General features: G+C 41.9%; 1 protein-coding gene across 1 annotated transcript in view; it reads right to left on the reverse strand.

The window, feature by feature from the left end:
- SND1 (staphylococcal nuclease and tudor domain containing 1) overlaps nt 1-19,955 on the reverse strand; it is a 410,101-nt gene that overhangs the window by 262,704 nt on the left and 127,442 nt on the right. The gene's annotated exons all lie outside the window — the stretch shown is intronic.

Here is a 19,955-nt window from a genome sequence, read left to right on the forward strand (position 1 = left end):
ATCAACAGGGAAATAGCTATATAAACTGCAACATAAAAGCAGTTCACTGAGTTATCAGGGCCCTTCTAATATTTACAGATACACTATAAATCTCATTCTATTACTCCATAAGCCTTTATTAAGCACGTACCAACTATTAGCCCCAGACAAAGCACAATGTAAATGTATGTTATAATCCTGGACTTAAAATCCTTGTAACCTAACAATAATAATAGAAGAAATCCTGTAACTATGAAGTAACACGAAGCAGTTTTGAATAAGTGCTGAATTATGTGATACAGATGAGGGACTAAGTGCTATTAGAATTCAGGGAAGTGGAAAGAAAGAAGTAATCGGGAGATGTTTCATTGACAAGGTGGGACTTAACATGAGTTTGCAGGATAGGAATGAACTAGGAAGAAAACTAGAGACGGGGAAAAAGCAAGACAAGCACAAGTAAAGAGGCAGGAACAAACAGTATCTCAACACATAAATAACGCAATCAATCCCTTCGTTATTTCTTAGAGCTCAGACTGCCCCCAAAAGAGGTGCTTTGAGCAAAACAACTGATATGAAGAGAGAGGGTCCAGATAAAGGCAACAGAACTGGGAACTGACAGGACCTTGAGAGACATGAGAACTAGTTTAAGAAATGAATTAACAGCAACTGACAGGGGAATGGACAGAGGGGATAAAGGAGAAGGAACCAAGAAGTTTGGGGGTGGGGTAGAACAGGGTGTGCAGGACTGCTACTAAGTCGCTTCAGTCGTGTCCGACTCTGTGTGACACCATAGACGGCAGCCCACGAGGCTCCCCCATCCCTGGGATTCTCCAGGCAAGAACACTGGAGTAGGCTGCCATTTCCTTTTCCAATGCATGAAAGTGAAAAGTGAAAGTGAAGTCGCTGAGTTGTCTGCAACTCTTAGCGACCCCATGGACTGCAGCCTACCAGGCTCCTCCCTCCATGGGATTTTCCAGGCAAGAGTATTGGAGTGGGGTGCCATTGCCTTCTCCGGTATGCAGGACTAGACCATGTGAATAAGAAACTGGGAGACGCTGACTAGATTGGTTGGTATGACTAATGCTTCTCCCCTGCTAGCCCCTTGAGTCCCATGAGAACAGAGATCCTGTTCATTTGTTGTCCTCTGTGACCCCAGACTCAAATATATAGTACCTCCCTTATAGTATATATTCAAATACCTGGAGGTACTAACAAAAGAAATATGCAGAATGATTTACGAGAACAAGTATGCTAGAGGAATAGGACTGTACAAACAGATATTTGGAGGGAAAAAAAATCAGAAAAAAAAGAGAAAATTAAGCAATAACTTCCAACCCAGATGCATGTCATTGCTTCCCATTCTGTATGATTAGTCTACCTGGGCTCAAGTTTGCTTTGCCATCTCTTATACACTTGACACAACAAGATCTCTACATAATTCATTCTGTACTTATAGTATTCAAATTACGTTCTCCTAAGCAGCCAACTACATTCAAATTAAGTACACTTATCATTTTCATCCTAATGACAATTCTGAGGTCAAAGGCATCAAAATAGAGGTTTCCCCCTAGACTCAAAGCAAGACTTGGCCTCCAGAGCACATCACTTAAACATTTCAGTTCACTGATCTCACTGAGAATATGCACAATTCTTTGAGTTTGAGCTTCATATATACCACTGTCTTCTCATTTCTCTGGGTTAAAAAATAAATAAAGGCAGCAGGATCACTGCAGTGCTCCTCAAAGAAGTGAAGACATCTTCAGAATTGAAGGTGAGTTTTTACCCCCTTTTGCAAGTTGAGGTGTGAGAATCTACACACTCTCAACAGGAACAATGGGGATTTCTAAACTCTGATCAAAGTCATATGGTGGCATGTCTGCTGCCTAATAAGTATAGCCCTAAACATGAACTTCTTTAAAGAAATAACCTAACACCGAGTTTTTCTTATAGTGGGTCACTACCGAGAAGCCCTAAAGTAAGAGTTTATGACAGCACTATTGATAGTGTAAGAAAGATTGCTAGACAGAAGATACTAGGTGTCACTAATGAACAAAATTTTAAATAAAGACAAAAATCAATGATTATCAGAATTGGCCATCAGGAGCAAACCGGTCCCAATGGATTCATATTATTCCCCTAGCAATACAGGGCAATCTACTCGGAGAGGTGGTATGTGGTTACTAAGTGAACATTTGCTTTTTTTAAATAACTTAAAACAACCAAAATTTCCCTTCTACAGCCTTAGGATATACCAGAGAACCTGATATCAAAAGCTTACCCTACTTCTTCTGAAACACCACCAAGGTTAAAGGCAAGGTCACTTGACTGGAACTCTAAAACGAGGAATGGTAAGAAACAGTTTCAATAAGCGTATTAAATAGGGCCATGGGATGAGACACACCTAAATGTGCGAACATGGCAGCCTCAACAAGAAAGGTGCTCGACAGAACTGGGCTGAGCCAAGACACTCTCAAAAGAAGAAAACAGTACATCAAACATCCCAATAAAAAAACAGAGTAACTTGAGTCTGATTATATGTCTCTCATGAACCTAGGAAAGAACTAATAGCACAAGCAGAAAACAAGATATCACAAGTGAAAACAGAACGATCTTGTTACTCTAACCCTTCAGATCTAGTAGCTATTGACATCTGTAAACATCTTACAAGAGAGATATTAGAAGTCCCTAAGAAACTACAAAATAAAAGCAATTCCTCCAAATTACCAGGTACATAAAAGCCTTTGAAATCTCTAAGAGGCAATTGAGGTATGGAATGTATTCTGAGAAAACAAGACTTTAGCTGAATCTTGCCTGCTAAAATGGACTGTCTAGTTTAGATTCTAATCTGCATGGAAATGCTTTTTCTAAAAAGTAAATAAATAAATAAAAATAGAAAAGAAGGCTTGATTTTTCTGGTGGGCGGATAATACACAAACCAATATGTGCTGTAATCACTGTTCATCCTGAGAAGTGACTCTGTATGTAAGCCTGGCAATGACTCGCATTATAGAGAACTTCAATCATTTTACCTCTTCGTGGCTGGGGAAGGAAGCCCAATATCATCATTTCAGCATCCAAAGACATGCCTGGCATCCTCCCCCATGCTCAGGATCTTACCTTCCTAAAATGAGGTCTCTGGTCAACACTCAACTGGAGGAAACAGAAGGGATCCCTAACACAACTAAGTGACTAACACACACTAATCAAGATCTTTATTCTCAGCCCCATCTCAGGCCTAAATTTTATCCAGCCCATCTTGCAGCCAAAAAGCTGTAGCCAAAAATTTTACAGGACCCAAGGATTCTAGAGGAGTTCTTAAAACAAGGCTGAATAAACACAAACCATGAAAAGATTGATAAATGTGACTCCAGTAAAATTTTAGAGTTCTTTACTGAAAAGGCATCATGAACAAACCAATGGGCCAAAGCACAGATTCAGTAGCTGAAAAGTGAAACGGATAGAGAAAAAGGCAGACCCAGGTGAGAGAGAACTGGAATACTGAGCCACAGGCATTAACTTCTCAGTGAGGCCTACCCTTATCACATTACATTTTAATTGACTCAAACGAGGTATGGGATGCAGTCATCTGGAGAAAGGCAGAGAGGACAGCCAATGCAAAGGCCTCGAGTTAGAAGATGTCTGGTGGGTTGAAGGAACAGCAGAGGCATCACTGTGGCTACAGCACAGAGCAAGAGGGAAGAACAACAGACTAAGACGCGTCTGATTTAACATCTAAAGCAATTACTTTGGCCACTGTGCTCAGGACAGACACTAAAGCAAAGAAAGGAGAAAACAAAGGAAGACTGATTAGGAGATAATGGCATTAACCTCGGGGCAGGAGGGGGGGGGGCCGGGGAACAACGGCAGGTTACATCAGGAAGGAGCAGTGAGAGAGTAAGAAGTGGTTAGAATCTGGGGATATTCTGAAAGCAGGTAGATGGAATGTGAGAAGAGAAAAAAGGGAGAAGTCAAGCATGAGCAAAGGTAAGGGAACACCTGGCGGGGTGGCGGGGTCATCACCTGAGATGAGGAAGACCACAGGCAGAGGGAGCGGGGGGGAGAACAGAGTTCGAGCGTGGGCACGCTGAACTCTCAAGCTGGGGTGCTGCATGGGCAGTGTGGGTTTGGAGAAAAGCTCTGAGCTGGTGAGTTACATTTGGGATTGGTTAGCATATAGGTGGTACTTAAAGCAAAGAGACTGAGAAGCACAGAGGACTGGGGCATTTTAACATTAAATTGTAAGGAATAAGTGAAGGAATGAACAACAGGAGACTGAGAAGAAGCAATCAGTGATCTCAGCAGGACAAAGGACCAATGTCACGTCCAAGTCAAGGAAAACAAGTGAACTGAGGAGGAAAAGACCAGCTGCGTCAACGCACAAGGCAAGTGACTAAGATCCGCTTGGATTAAGCTAAGTGTGGGTCATCCGTAACTTAGCAAGATTAATTATGGTGAAGCAGTAGCAAAGCCTGACGGGAACTGGGAATGGGAAGAGCTGTGATACTTCACAAAGTTCTGCTACAAAACACAAAGACATTATGTGGCAGCTGGCAGAGGAAGCAGGGTGAAAAGAAGGGGTTTCGGTTTCTGGTACTAGAGGGAAGAAATGATAGGCACAGTTCCTATGGAAAGCAAGTAAGTGATAATGCAGAATGAAGAGGATAGAACTGTTAATGCAATGTCTTTACATAGGGGAGGAGGGGGTGGCTTTTCACAGGAGCTCCAATAATTCACCCTAAAGTGATACTAAAGCAGATACTGTTAGGTGGGCATGCATGGTAGTGAGAGTTGTTGGAATCATTAAGAGAAACAATCCAAGAGAAAAAGTGTCCAAAAGGTATCAGCAGGCATTTTATGAAAGAATGGCAGCGAGACATTCAGTGTATGAAGAAAGGTATCACTTCATTAATAATGAGGGCATCGTAAGCCGAGATACTATAGGACATTGATTATACTGTCAAACTCTAAAAATGAGGATGTAGGGGAATGGGTTTGCTGTAACCACCGATGGGAATATAATATGGTTCGGCCACTATGGCACGTTCACATGGTGCTACTCCATGTACACACTCTTATGAGGCTAAAGTTAGAGATATACATCCTAATACTTGGGACATTCTCCTTGCTGTGCTGTACTTAGTTGCTCAGTCATGTCCGACTCTTTGTGATCCCATGGATTGTAGCCCACCAGGCTCCTCCATCCATGGGAATTCTCCACGCAAATACAATGGAGTGGGTTGCCACGCCCTCCTCCAGTGGAGCTTCCCAACCCAGGTATCGAACTCAGGTCTGCATCGCAGGCAGATTCTTTGCTGTCTGAGCCACCAGGGAAGGCCAGAATTACTGGAGTGAGTAGCCCATCCCTTTCCCAGGGGATCTTCCTGACCCAGGAATCACATAGGGATCTCCTGCATGGCAGGCGGGTTCTTTCCCAGCTGAGCTACCAAGGAAGCCCCAGAAAATTCTTCTCACAGGTAGGTATATACCAAAGAGAAGCCTGGCTCATGCAAGACAAGGAAGACAGCACTCATGTTTATGGTACAATCACAGAACAGAACACAGAGCGGTTAGTCTAAATGAGAGCAACACAATAAACAAATCTGAAAAACAACATTGAGCAGGAAAGTAAGGTGCAGAATGATAATGATTTAAATACAGACTAAAAAACAACATTATTCCTAGAGCTATGTAAACAGCCAAAACACAAAAATACCTTGAAACGAAGGTCAGTGGTTGGTTACTGATGCAGGATAGGCAGAGGAAGAAACAGAAGAGGAAAGAAACAGGGTCGAGGATGAGTGCCCAGGCACTTTATCTGCACAGCTGTGTCTTTAAAAAGAGGAGGGTCTAAGCAACATGGTACAACATCAAGGCAGAAGAAGGAAAGTTTGCTGTATTATTCTATAATGTCAGGGTCTTTTTAGACTAAAAAATGTTTAGGGATAGGAAAACTCCACACCTGGTGTGGTCAGCTTTTCCCTTGGCTCTCAATGTCTCATACTTTTATTTCACTCAGAGGCAGAATAATTGGCCATCCCTTTCCTCATAAGAAATGCATTAAATTCCCTTTCCCCCCTTCTCTCTAAATAATATTCTTTCACAGATGTATTTTTTCAAGAGGCAGAAGGGAATAATTTAACTACCAACGGGCTCTCAAATAACCAGGGTCAAAAACAAGTTTGTTTGTTTGTTTTAAAAAGTAGACTTGAAATACACTACAAGTAGCCAAGCAGAATTATACTCTATGAAGATCTTAAAACAGACTGTTGAATTAAAATAAGAACAGACACGATTTGATTTAAATGGATAAAATTTCAAAAGGTAAATGGACCAGGCCCAATTGCCCTGCCACACAAGCTCTGTTAATAAACAAAAGGCTGTGATTTCCATTTGAATTATAGACTTAAAATAGGAACATTACCACATGCCCTGGGCATATTTACAATCAGGGACCTTTCAATTCCCTTGGCAGCCAGGAGACAGAATCCACAGGGATATCCACTATTTATTATCCTTAACATATACAATAGCACATTTTTATAAAAGACAGATCTAACTAGATGGAAATTTACAGCCAGCAGCTATAGGGGAAGGGTCAAAATCATAACCACCTTGACCAAACAGAAGATATCTACACTATCTAAGGAGCACACACAGAAGATTCATGTACCCAATACTCCCCAGGAGTTGCTTCAAAGAAGAAGATGTTTTCTTGCTCAATTAACTCTATTTCTTCCTCCTAAAAAAATCCCTCTTAAAGGTAAATGTGTGCTGCATGCTAAGTTGCTTCAGTTGTGTCCGACTCTTTGCAACCCCGTGGACTGTAGCCCTCCAGGCTCCTCTGTCCATGTAATTCTACAGGCAAGAAAACTGGCGTGGGTGCAAAATGCCCTCCTCCAAGGGATCTTCCCGACCCAGGGACTGAACGCAGGTCTTTCTGCACTGCAGGCAGGTTTTTTACTGTCTGAGTAAAAAACACCAGGGAAGCCCCTAAACATAAATAGGGTCTATTAAAAAGATTAGGTTTGGCTAAGTCCTGAGTTTGCAACAATGCAATACATTTCAGACATATCTCCAAGGAGGCAAAGAAGAATGTTAAATAAAAATTGAAGGGAAAAAAAAAAAAAAACAAACAAAAAACTGAGATGTGATTATAAAAATTTACAGGTGGGAGATATGGAAGAAGGCTGGACTTTGAACCGTGAGAATACGTAAGACACTGGGCCCCTGAAGCATCTTGCTGCTTTTATAGAACCCTTAGTTGACTACACTTCTCTCATACTCTTCCACCCATTGTTTCTATACAGTTGCCTACACTTCATCAGACCTAGGACAAAAAACACTGGGTCTGCTTCTGAGTCTTCAATTCGTTATGAAATGGATTATGAACTTAAATTACAGCAACGAAAGTGAGGCTCAAGGTTAAGTAACATGCCTCAAGTCAGGTTAACAAGCAGAGTTAGGATTCTGACCACAGCTATCCCAGTGGCTGCAGCTGGAGGGCCAGACACTACTCTCTCTCGGCTTCTTACCATCAAAGGACAATCAGGTGACCGTCAGGTTTGGTGTGGGGGTTTGGGAACATGCAGGCTGCCAGGCCCACATCAGATACTCTGACCAGGTCTGGGGTTCTGGCCCCGACTCTGTTTATAGTAAATAGTGAGAAGGACCATGGGGCACTTTTTGAGAAATGCTGCCGAGCACCATTTGAGCACTTTTGCCCAACTTAAGCCAATGGAAACAGAAGCAGAGGGAATCCAAAGGTTTAGACAGTCACAAAGCAACACTGAGGAGCTTGTTGAAAGTCCAAATGGCTAAGTAAGCAGGTAAATTAGTAAATAACTGGGGAACTCACGTTTCTTCCTCCACATGTAGCTGAAGATAATTTGAAATACTCCTTAAAAGTCTTTACAAACAAGACAATTGGCAACGTAGTGTAGCTGCCAGTCTAGTAATGGTAGGAAAACAAGACTACTAAATATTCCTCAACCTGCCCATGCCAGGGAACAGCAGGACTGGCAGCCCTCTCTCCGCCCTCCGTACAGACATCCAGTAGTCTACACCTACACTAACCACAGTGACAGCAGACCAAGTGGCAAGTCTGAGGAACAGCCCCAGTTACCACAGTCTCTGGGCAACATCCAAAGAGGGAAAAAGAAGCAAAGCAGGTTACAGCAGCCTCACGTTCCAGGAAGGGACTCGCCGATCATCTACAGAGCACAGTGTGCATCATGTCCCAGTGAAGGTGCCATTCCCCAAATGAAAAGTCCCTTTGCAAGACCATTATGCAAAGAGCAAAACATCTCTGGGGATGGCTCTCCTACACAATTACATACCAATTAAGAACATTTTCAGAAGTTCTTGCTATTTATTCCGTGGATGCAGTAAGCACAGGGGAGGGAGGTGGGACAGAAGAGGCCAAATATCAGGGTTTTTTTTTCCCCACTATCAAGACCCTGTCAAGATTTTAAATACTGTTAAAGCTATAAGGGCTCCAAAACCATTATCCAAGTAGCAAACCATATGGGGTGACTTCACTCAGCTATTGGTGGCTCCAATAGTAAAGAATCTCTCTGGAATGTGCGAGTTCGAAGTTCGATCCCTGGGTCAGGAAGATCCCCTGGATGAGGGCAGGGCAACCCACTCCAGTATTCTTGCCTGGAGAATTCCATGGAACAGAGGAGCTTGGTGGGCTACAGTCCATGGGATCTCAAAGAGTAGGACACGACTGAGCAACTGACATTTTCACTCAGCTACAAATTCTGCTTGCCAGGAGAAAAAGAGAAAAGAACAACACTGCCCCGCACAGACCGCAAGGCCCGAAGAAGTCAAAGGCTCCCAAGTAGGAAGCTATGCAACCAGCGGCAAGGAGGCTCCAGACCCAGGAAGGGAAAAAAAGGTGAGAAAGCCCCGCCCGTCTTCCTTTCCCAGCACAGGGGACAAAAACTTCCCTCACCCAGCCAGCACTCTGAAAATAAAGATCTGCTCCAAGGGCGAGTTGGAGGAATGGTGAGGATGCAGACTGGGATAATGAGACAGAAAGGGCATCAGATCCTTGAAGAGAACAAAGCTCAAGTTCAGCACTCCTGAAATCAGACAGAAATTGCTGTCCTGGACTTGAAATCAAACATTCCTCCAGCATTTGGTGGCAACAAGTGATCAAGAGTTGAATGGGCAGCTCGCTGTCACCCAGAGAATGAACAGACGCCCAGGCTCTCGACAACGACTCTGCACCAGCAGCTCCCGGCTTGCCTCAGTTTCCTCCCGAGAGTCAGCCAGTTAAGAATAACCTGGCGTCACACAGAACACATAAAACCCAGGGGGAAATGACTTCAAAGTCCTGTCAAAATCAGGAAGGCACTAAACCTATGTACTAACACAACATCAAGCAACTCTCAAGTTCACATTCAAGGAATATTTCAGGAAATAAGAACCCTATGGGAAAAAAACAGATCTACACGTGTAACTAAGAAGCTACTTAGCTAAAGTTTTACAACACCCAACACAGATGTTAACAAATGCTAAAATATCAAGCAACAGAAGAGATAAGCAGAAGTTACAGCACTAATCACTTTGTTCCTCGTATTACTGTAATTTAATTAATTCCTGTAGGCCTTATCTTCCCTACCAGACCACAGGAAGGAAGATTTATGTGAGAGGAGAACTGATCTTAATAATACCTACGAAGTGCCTAGTATAGTGCCATTTTCCTAGAACATGCCAACACAGAGAGAGAATAAGATGGGGGATGCAAAAAAGGCCTTGCTAAAATATTTATTTTTTTAAAAACTCAAACTGCACTTCTGATTAGGGGAAGAAGTGGAAGTGGTCAGGACATAAAGAGAATGTTTAAAAAAAAAAAGGAGGCAGTATCACTGTGGATTCACATCACTGTTAGTAATGAATGTCTCTCATATAGCACCAGTTGAATGTGAACTATTTCTAATGTCTCTCCCTTCTAGCAACTATTACCAGAAGTGATTCAGTATTACATAAAGATAAGGATATTCCTGAATAATGATTAAAAAGACTCTATACTAGGTATCTCACTGTACAGCCGTAAAACGAGGCTCTTTGCAAGCAGTCATGCAAAAGCAGAACTCCTGATAGTTTCTATGTGTTATGTTGGGGCGGGGGGCGGGCGGAGAGAAGCTATTTTACAAAATCTGAATACTTAGTGTTTTCTTTTTACCTGGTTAAGACTTCAAGGCAATCCTCTGCTCTCTACAAATCTGACATAATTCAATTACTTGGGATCTGTGAAATAACACACTTGCAAAACTACCATTAGCTAATGGTTATCCTTACAGAACATATATAATAATTCAAGTAAAGCTGAACCGATACTATAAAAACAAAAACAAAAAGACTGTGAGAATTCAACACTACATATAATGATAGGATGCTACAATATGAAAAAAGGGAAAGTGTTAGTCACTCAGTTGTGTTCAGCTCTTTGCAACCCCACGGACTACAGCCTACCAGGAATTCTTCAGGCAAGAATACTGGAGTGGGCTGTCATGCCCTCCTCCAGGGGATCTTTCCAACCCAGGGATGGAGCCCAGGCCTTCCGCACGGCAGGCAGATTCTCTTACTGCCAGAGCCACCAGGGAAGCCCTACCATAAAAAGGGCTAACTCCCTTAATGTGGGCTCAGAAGTACCAGCAGCCTGCCTTCCTAACTAATTCACCAATCTGAGTTTATACCAAGCCTAAATTGCCTGGGTAGTATTTTTTGTGGTTAAGATGAAGAAAAAGAAAAGAAAAAGAAAAGGATAAAGATTGTAGAGTTGTTCCTTTGTCCTCAAAAGGCTAGTCTCTGACAGTACTAAGGTGTGAGGTTCTGTTGAATGATGCACTCTTCATGTGTTGCTCAAATGAGCAAAGGAAGCCGAGAATGAAAATAATTAGTGTCTCTCTAGTAAGGCCCTCTTTCTACAGAGCTAATAGTTCTGAAGATGGATTGCAAACATAAATCAATGTTAACACAGGAGAAGACACACACACACACACACACACACACACACACACACACACACAAAATGGTCTACGAATAAGAAACCGGAGTTTAAAAGCAGAAGGGAAAATGGGGTCTTCAAGGACCCTAGCAGGCCTGGGGTCTAAGAGATCTTGGAAAGTCATGGGAACCAATATATCTCAACTCGCTCAGCCCCTGTGGAACATCTTTCCTTTTCACTGGAAGCTCATAATTAACCAGTTGGCCCCGAATCTTGTTTTCTAGTAATGGAGGACAAGTCTCCCTATTTCTCACCCTTCATCCCCGGGCTAAAAATGGAGAGCCCGTGCCCTCTGAAGAGACAACCCTGTTACTTAAAGTACAGGCTGCAGGCCAGATGAAACCCATCCAACACGCGGCGATGTGCCACTGGCCCTCCCACAGTTCTAGAAGAGAGGGAAGGTCCCGGAGGAAAAGAAAATTAATCTCTTGCAATAGGAAGGCAATCTTCTCTGCAACAGACAGCGGGCTCGGGTGAGCCCATTCAGAAAAGAACACGGTTTTGTCAGAGAAATATTTCTTTGTGAATGCCTTCCCTTCTTCACCATGTTAAAAAATAATAATAATCATTAAAGTTTCTCCCTGGAAGAACACAGGAGGGGACAATGATGCTGGATATGACACCATTATTTAGCTGGTGCCAGTGGAATCTCCAATTCAGCCAGATTTCCAGTCAAATTTGTGCAATACATTGTAGTGCAGTTCAAAAAAAAAAAACAGGACTGAATTATGTAAGTGCATGGCTTAAGGCCTCCCTTTAGACAGGGCTCCTGCCTTGCCTGCTGCATCAATCCCAGATCTGAATCAGGCTGCAGGTCCAGTGCCACATATTTTATCTACAAATTCAAAGTACTCTCAGTCTGTGTTTAAATACTCAGCAAAATGGGGCCTGTGGTTTTTTTTTAGGACAGGTATCATTCTAACCCTAAACAAAGATGACTCTCTCGTACTGTGTAGCCTCTCATCAATAAGAAAAATATAACATCTGTCACCTACTACCACCATGAAGAAATATGGGCAAAGGAAGTTACCAGCACAGATGCAGCAAGGTGCAAAGGCAACTTCATCACATACACATGCCATGGCTTGGCCAACTGCAGGAAGGGGGACTGTCACAAACCTGAAGCCAGGGTAGAGGCTGCCCCTGGGCAAGAGACTAGTCCTCCGCCCAGATGAAAAGAATGGGCTCAAGAGTATAATGGGGTTGTTGTGTGCCAGGTGTTGGCGCCTAGGGAACAAGTAGACAAGTGACCAGGTTGCCAGAACAGCCAGGTGAATGTGGGGGGCAGAAGAGTGTGAGCAGGAGCGTATCACCCTATGCCAAGGGCTGTCACCCACTGCTGTTTGTCTCCATGTGGACGGACAGGGGACCTGAGACCAGGGCCTTGGTCTGTGAGAAGGCAGTTTTAGGTCCTGCTTTAAGTGCCTACATGCTAAGTCACTTCAGTCATATCCGACTCTTTGCCACCCCATGGACTGTGGTTCACCAGGCTCTTCTGTCCATGGGATTCTCCAGGCAAGAATACTGGAGTGGATTGGCATGCTCTCCTTCAGGGGATCTTCCTGACCTAGGGATCAAACCTGCATCTCTTATGTTTCCTGCATTGGCAGGTGGGTTCTTTACTACTAGCGCCATCTGGGAAGTCTGCTTTATGTAATGTCACTTTAACTGTGCCTATTTAATGTTTTTAGGTCAATCATGTCACCATCCAATTTTGATAACCACACACTTTTCTCTCCCACAGCTGGGCTTCTGACTTAACCCCCTTAAAAGGTTGTCTCTCCACCATAATTTTCTACATTTCATATTACTTTTAATCCCCACAGCAACCAATAAAGCTGGAACTCTTTTCAGCTTTATTCAACTGAGAAGTTCAGGGTCCAGATAAAAAGCATGCCCCACATAACATATGTCAGAGCATTAGGGCCCAAAAGAGTTCAGGCTAGTTTTTCTCACCTAACTCCCAACCACTGAGGTAGCAAGAACTGACCCACCTGGTTCTACATGCAACCGTCCTCAGACCTGAAAGGGTCCCTTTTCAGCACGGAATGCAGGCCCACCCAAAGCCAGCATCCCCTGGGAAGCTCAAGAAAAGGTGGACATAGTTTGTGCCAGTTGTGAAGCCACTGTCCAAACAGCTTGGAAAATAGGTTCCAAACCTAGCCTTTCAAAAATTCCACTCTGTGGGGTGGGAAAATTGCCAATCCTGTTTCTGCTTTGCCAGCTGGTTGGCTCCCTGTTAGGCTCTGCCAGTAGGGGATGTCAAAGGGAGAATGGACAGGAGGAAGAAGCGACAAACTCTCTCCTATTTCCGTCAGCTTCTCCAGAGCAGTTCTTCTCTGCAGTGGCAGCTTGCTCAGCAGCACCAACTGATTCCAGCTGCAGTTTTCCCGACACTCCCAGAAACTTCCTCAACACACCCTCTCAGAGTCACCAGAACAATCAACTGGCAGCCCCTCCTGGAAAGCTTGGGTCCCAGGTCCACGGAGTTCCCCTTCCACCCTTCATCAGCTCAACAGAGATCTGAGTCCCGCTTCCAATTGGTCCATCCTCCAAATGCCTGAGTTCTCACATTTTGATCTCACACTTGTGTCCAGAGGTTGTATCTGTGTGGTGTGGTTAAAACCTCCATGTAACCCTTATGGTTCTCTTTTTGCCTTTTTAGTATTCCCATTCCTAGTTAATAATTCTTTATGTTAAGCTGTTTGTTAAAATAACTGCTGTGGTTTCTTTACTGCCATAACGGCCAAAAGCACCCTCTCTATATAACTAAACAAAAACTGTAACCAGAGAGGAACAGTCCAACTCTTGATAATCAACTCTCCTGAGAGAATAATGCCTCTGACCTGCTCCAGATATCTACCTGGCCAATCCCCATAGAGCAGGACCACCTACAATGTAAAATGTGCATGTGTGCACACACACAAACCCACAAGAAAAACGGTTGGAGCGCACACAGAGAGCTTCCACAGCTGAAACGGCTGATGAAGAGAAATGCTTCAGTATTTAACAGCTGGCAGCACAAGCATCACATTAGCATAGGGAAGACTTCCAAACCAGTAGGTGTCAAATCCATGTAGTCTACAAGACAGAGAATTTAAGCAGTAAGAGAACAATGTACTTTATTTTTTTTCCCCAACAGTTTGCTGGACCCTCATGAGTAGTGAATCATTTTATGATTTTAAAGACCAACCATAACGAGTATATATCTGGAAAAGATGAAAAAGTAAAAACTTTCACTGTGTCAGAGAGGCTACCATATTGCATGAAGAAACACATATACACAATGTGAGGGTTAGTGAGGGTGGCCAAATTCACAGAACACCCACAAAAGGTCATCTTTCCACTATAGCCAGACGGAAAAAAGAAATAAATAGCACCAGATTTGCTGTCGTATAATTTATCATGCAATGTTATAGGTGAATTCCAGAAATTTCTTTTAAAGTCAACTGTCAAAAAAAGTAGACCTATAATGGTTACCAGAGACTGAGGGGAAGGGGAAAAGGAACTGATTAATGGGTACAAGGGCTTCAGTTCTGCAAGATGAAGTTTTGGAGATTTGTCTCGTAACAATGTGAATATCCTAAACACTTCTGAGCTGTACACTTAAATGGTTAAGAATGTAAATTTTATGCTATTTAACCGTAAGGAAAAGAAAAGTGGAATTCAATCAAGGTAATATTCTGATTTAAGTGGCAAGAAGCCATAGCACGTTAAAAATTCAAAACCCAAGTAAACATGAGACTTTTCAGATATGAATTCTGATCTTAGCTACAAGAAGGTATTAATTATGGATACAATCAAACATGCTAGCCCACTTCTGATCCCAACAACTGTAATCCAAATTGTTTCCTTCCTGAACAAGCCCATGACTAAATCTTCTACTCCCCTTTTTATGTTATTTCCAGTGCCTGGATGTGACTGCTATCTCAGTGCTAAAGACTTTGCTTACTAAAATGCCAAACATTTTGTAAGGGCATCCTCAAATGCCACCCACCATCCCCAGGAAACCGTCTGAGCTCTCTCAGATATCCTGTTTTCTCTCATGGTTCATCTAGCCCAAGTCAGTATCTATGCTTCTTATAGCTCATAGGTGATTAGAAACTAAGCTTAAAAACAGCATCTGACTCATCATTTTAATTCCACTGTACTCATTTAATCCTCAATAGAATCCAACAGTCAGCAAATACAATTTTTTTTTTAACAGATGAAGGAAAAGAGGTACCGTGTGATTTAGACCAAAGCCCCCAACAGTAGAAAATACTCTAATTTGTTGCTGTTCAGTTGCTAAGATGTGTCTGACTCTGCAACCACATGGACCGCAGCATGCCAGGCTCCTCGGGTTTAAGTGACTCTTAACTGACTCCAAAATCCATGGCCACTGAATTCTATTACAAGGCATCTAAGGACTCTAGGATGCCTCTCCAGTTTAGAGCAAAAGAAAAGTCTTCTTCCAAGCAATAAGCTCTTGGCTACAGGAGTAGAGTTCACATGCAAAAAAAGAGAAACCAGTTGGCCTGAGCACTCCTTGCAAAGAGCCCTCCCCAAAGTGGAGATGTGCACAAGGTGACCTCCTCACCCAGCACCCCAGCTCTGCCTCACTGCTAGGTGTCAGGGATGCTGGGTGGCTTCAACAAATGCTGCTGAATGTGAGAAAACTACTCAGGGTCACTGCTAATGAGAAGCCAGAACATCTTGCCACTTAGCTACAGAACGTTCACCTAATAAATCTTAGAGATTTGAATGCCACCCAAGACCAAGAGGTTACTGGAAAAGACAAACACACACAAAATTTGGAACCAGCAGCTTAAAAAAAATCTACATCCCTATTGCCATACTTTCACAAAACAAGGTATAATGCATATGGTTGGTTATCAGTACAAATCACAAATAAAAGGCTATAAGTAAAAACAAAACCAAAAAGTCACCTGGTATTTCCTTCTGAACAGTTTAATGGTAATATATGGTCACTTACTCTACTGAGGATGTCCTTCTTTTTACCTTGATTTAGCTTTATTGATCTAATTTTAATCAAGGACAAGTGTACAGCCAAGGATAAAAGGTCAGCAACCCAAATGAAATGGGGAAACGAGAAAAACATTTTATCTTGGCAAATGGATCATTTTATTAAGAGGTCTAAAAGTCTTATCATGGTCACATGACACAGAGAATTAGGCACTGGGGAAAACCAACCTGTATGTTCCTGTTTAATTGCGATACACAAGTAGGATGGGGTGCTGCTCGGCACACCGGAGTCATAAATGTTAAGGTTATAATAAAATATGGAAACAACGCATTATGCAAGAAAATCACTACTGTGTTGAGAACCACTTATTTTACCTGTAAAAAATTTGTTAGTTACCTCACACTAATTATGAACTAAGATTTAATCAGAGTTAGGCTCAAGTTAATGCATGTATAATTTATGAATTTTTTAAAAAGATTTGCCAATCGATCTGAGTATAACTAAGGGTTATGTTTAAGCATCTTAAGTGAATTAATATACTGACAATTGATAGCACTATAAATCTACCATTAATAGCAGGTCACCACAGACTGTTTCTTGGCAGTGAAGTACTGGCTTAGCACACAGACCCCAGTAGAGCGCTGGAAAAAGAGGGATGGACTGCGGTGGGCTGAGCTACAGAAGTCATTCTGTGCGGAAGTATGTTTTAAAAGCAGTATCAAGTGCCAGCTGTAGGTAAAACTGTCCCTGATCTCCATCAAGACAAATAAAAATCTCAAAAGGAGAAGGTTGATTTATAAACCAAATTATATAAACCAAATTTATAAACCAAATTCACAAAGAAAGACAAGGTGCAAAAGAAGAGCCAAGAAATGGAAAGGGCTCAGTTCTTCAAAAGGTTAGCAGCATTTCCCAAGGAGATGAGATCTGAGCCGAGCCTGAAGGATGACCAGCTGCTACAGAGAGGTGGGAAAGTGTGGCCCATTCAGGGAATTAAGAGGTGGCAGTGGCCACACAAAGGGAAAATGAAAAGGGAAGAGAGGCAGGAGAATTGGGGCACCAAAGAACCAAGGGAGAACAGAGTTTAAGAAGAGGAGACAGAGTCGGCACATTCAAAACAGTCACAGTAAGGACTACAAGATGGCCACTCAGGCTGGCAATAAAACTTCAGCAAGAGTCAGTTTCAGTAGGCTTTCGCAGGCTGAAGAGCTGATAAAATGGAGATGGCTAGTGTCCACTCATCTTACAAGAAAGAGTGGAAGACTTTAAAAGAAGCGAAGAAGCCTAGGGAAAACCCCAGATTTAGTCCCACAAAATAAGTAAATAAGCGCAAATCATCTTTATTGGATGATTTAATAAATTAAAGGTAAGGGGAAGCACAGAGAGTTGACAATTAACATAGAAAGATCTGATTAGGAATGATTCATAAATATTCTACTTCTTATCCTTCTAATTACAAACTGTACAATCTGAGAATTATGTATTTTATTTCCAACAGGGACTTAAACTTATTCATCTCTGTAGCCCCTAGCTTCTAGGATTGGGTCTGACATATGGAACACATTCAATCAATGTTTGTTGAATAAAATTACTTAATCTCTCTGGGCTTCCATTTCCTCTTGTTAGAAAAGGGGGAAAAAAGTGGCCGGGTCTAAATGACATTCCTTCTATCTCTAAATGCCCATCAGCCTGTAAATGTTACATAAAATAGATCAATTCGCTATGATTCCTTGAAAATTTGCCATGTTTTAACATTCACATTCAAGCGAGGGCATGATAACATCAAAGATGCATCCATTCACCTAAAAATGAGAATATATGGTATTCTTAAGATCCTCCTTTGAGGTGGAAATATCTTCACCAAATCAGGTCACAGAAAGGAACAGAAGATTGATCTCTTCAGAGAACGTTCTGAGGAGTTTCTTTTGCCCTCCCCTCCCCCAGGATAACTGTCAGTCTCCTCAGACATGGGCAGTACTGGGAAACCTTAAAAAGATAAAAGAATCCTTTTAAAGTTCATTTTTAAAAATTCAAAAGTAATAAATCTCCAATTGTGTAAATGTCTTATTTCTTCGAGGCCTAAGCTGTTTAAGTTTTAATCCAAATTGGGAGCTAGGGCAGCAGGAAAGAACAGAGAGAAGGGAAATGAATGAAGCCCCAACTTTAAGAGTAGAGATGCCCCTGGTATCAGCAGACAGATAACAGAAATACTTGTGAGACATTAAAACATCAACACTGACCAACAGTGCTCAAATGAATAACCATTTTCCCATTATTATCGAGAAAGCCACACAACCTTAAAAATCAGAAGGCAATTATGTCTGCTTTTACTCTAAAATGCCAGATAGAACCAGACTCTGGGGAGAAGAGGACTCAAACCTGTGCCCCACCCTCACCTGCCACCAAGTATGTGTGGGGGGCTGTGGCTACCACAGCCACAAACAATGGCAGTTGTTTTAAGACAAATGCACTGATTCGCCATCACCACACCCTACAACCCTAAAAACTCCACTGGCCCCTCCAATCTCTCCAGTCTTTTCTAGAACTTTATTCAACCTGCAAAATCAGAATTTAACTACAAAATAATTGGACCTCATTCCACATGAATTTTGAACAGATGGGACAAATAACAATTTAATCTAGCCTAATCCACAGGAAATATTTAGATTACAGGTTTTAGCAATAAAGCTATGGCGTGAAACAATTTTCAAAGAATAGAGAATTAATTACCGAGTGGCAATGTGTTCACACTTGGTAAATTAACACTTTGTCCTATCCGCAAATATTTAGCTGAGTATATTGTGGCTCAGCTGGTAAAGAAACTGACTGCAATGCGGGAGACCTGGGTTCGATCCCTGGGTGGGGAAGATCCCTGGAGAAGAGAAAGGCCACCCACTCCAGTATTCTGGCCTGGAGAATTTCACAATTGTATAATCCACAGGGTCGCAAAGAGTCAGACATGACTGAGCAACTTTCACTTTTCTGTTGATCGATCCAAACTGAAATCAACTAGCACTGATTTACTGCAGGAAAACAAAAATCCCAACATAATAGAATATTAGTGATTATTTGTGATTTAAAAAGACTCCTCTATAACTTTAAAAATCATTTTATTTACAATTTTTTCCCCAGTGCTTCTACAACAAATTGGTTTACCAGTCAATTTTATTTGCTGCATTCTAGAAAACTTACAAAGAGCTATACCTTTTCCCTTTGTGTTTCCAATGTCTTTAAACTATGTCCTTGTAAAGTTAACAGATTATCATTATTTAATTTAGCATCAGCAGGGCTAAACTGTTCATAAAAAGAATATAGGGATGAAGAAAATATTGAAGGATTTAATTTTTTATACCATTTTTCCAATAGGTTTATACAATATTCAATGGTAACAGATAGTACCCCCCGCCATTCTGTACCAAGACTGTAACCTAAAAACTGAGTGGTGGGACAGAGGACTAAGTAGGAAGGGTTCCAGCGAGCAGATGGACGCATGACAAGGATGGGAAGCTTACTGTATGTCCCAGAGGCACCCTCGCAAAGATATGGTGGAGAAACTATAAGCAAAAATGCAAATTTTGGCCTATTATAAAGGGGAATCTTATTCAGACAACCCATATGGGTTATGTATATGATATCATATCCATTTAATCATTCCAAAAATCCTTGTAGTTTAACACATATGATCATACTTTTCTAAGAAAAAATAAACAAGCAGCTAAGAAACCTACAGCAAAGGATGAAAATAAAATCAAAAATAAATCAAAGAAAAAGCAGAAAGGAAAGAGATCCATTCACAGTCCTTGAATTGACGGTGGGGACTGTTACCCCAAATCCAGATCTCCATGGTTTAACTCTTGTGCAAGTCCCAGTACCACAGAACCAGCAGGATATATGGTTAACAAAGGGTGGACAGAGAAATTGTTCCAAATGAGATTTTAAGTGAGTCATGCTTGGTAACCCAGACGATTTCATTTACTTCTCTAACTGAACAAT

Source organism: Odocoileus virginianus, chromosome 1, assembly GCF_023699985.2.
Source record: "Odocoileus virginianus isolate 20LAN1187 ecotype Illinois chromosome 1, Ovbor_1.2, whole genome shotgun sequence".
Taxonomy (NCBI): domain Eukaryota; kingdom Metazoa; phylum Chordata; class Mammalia; order Artiodactyla; family Cervidae; genus Odocoileus; species Odocoileus virginianus.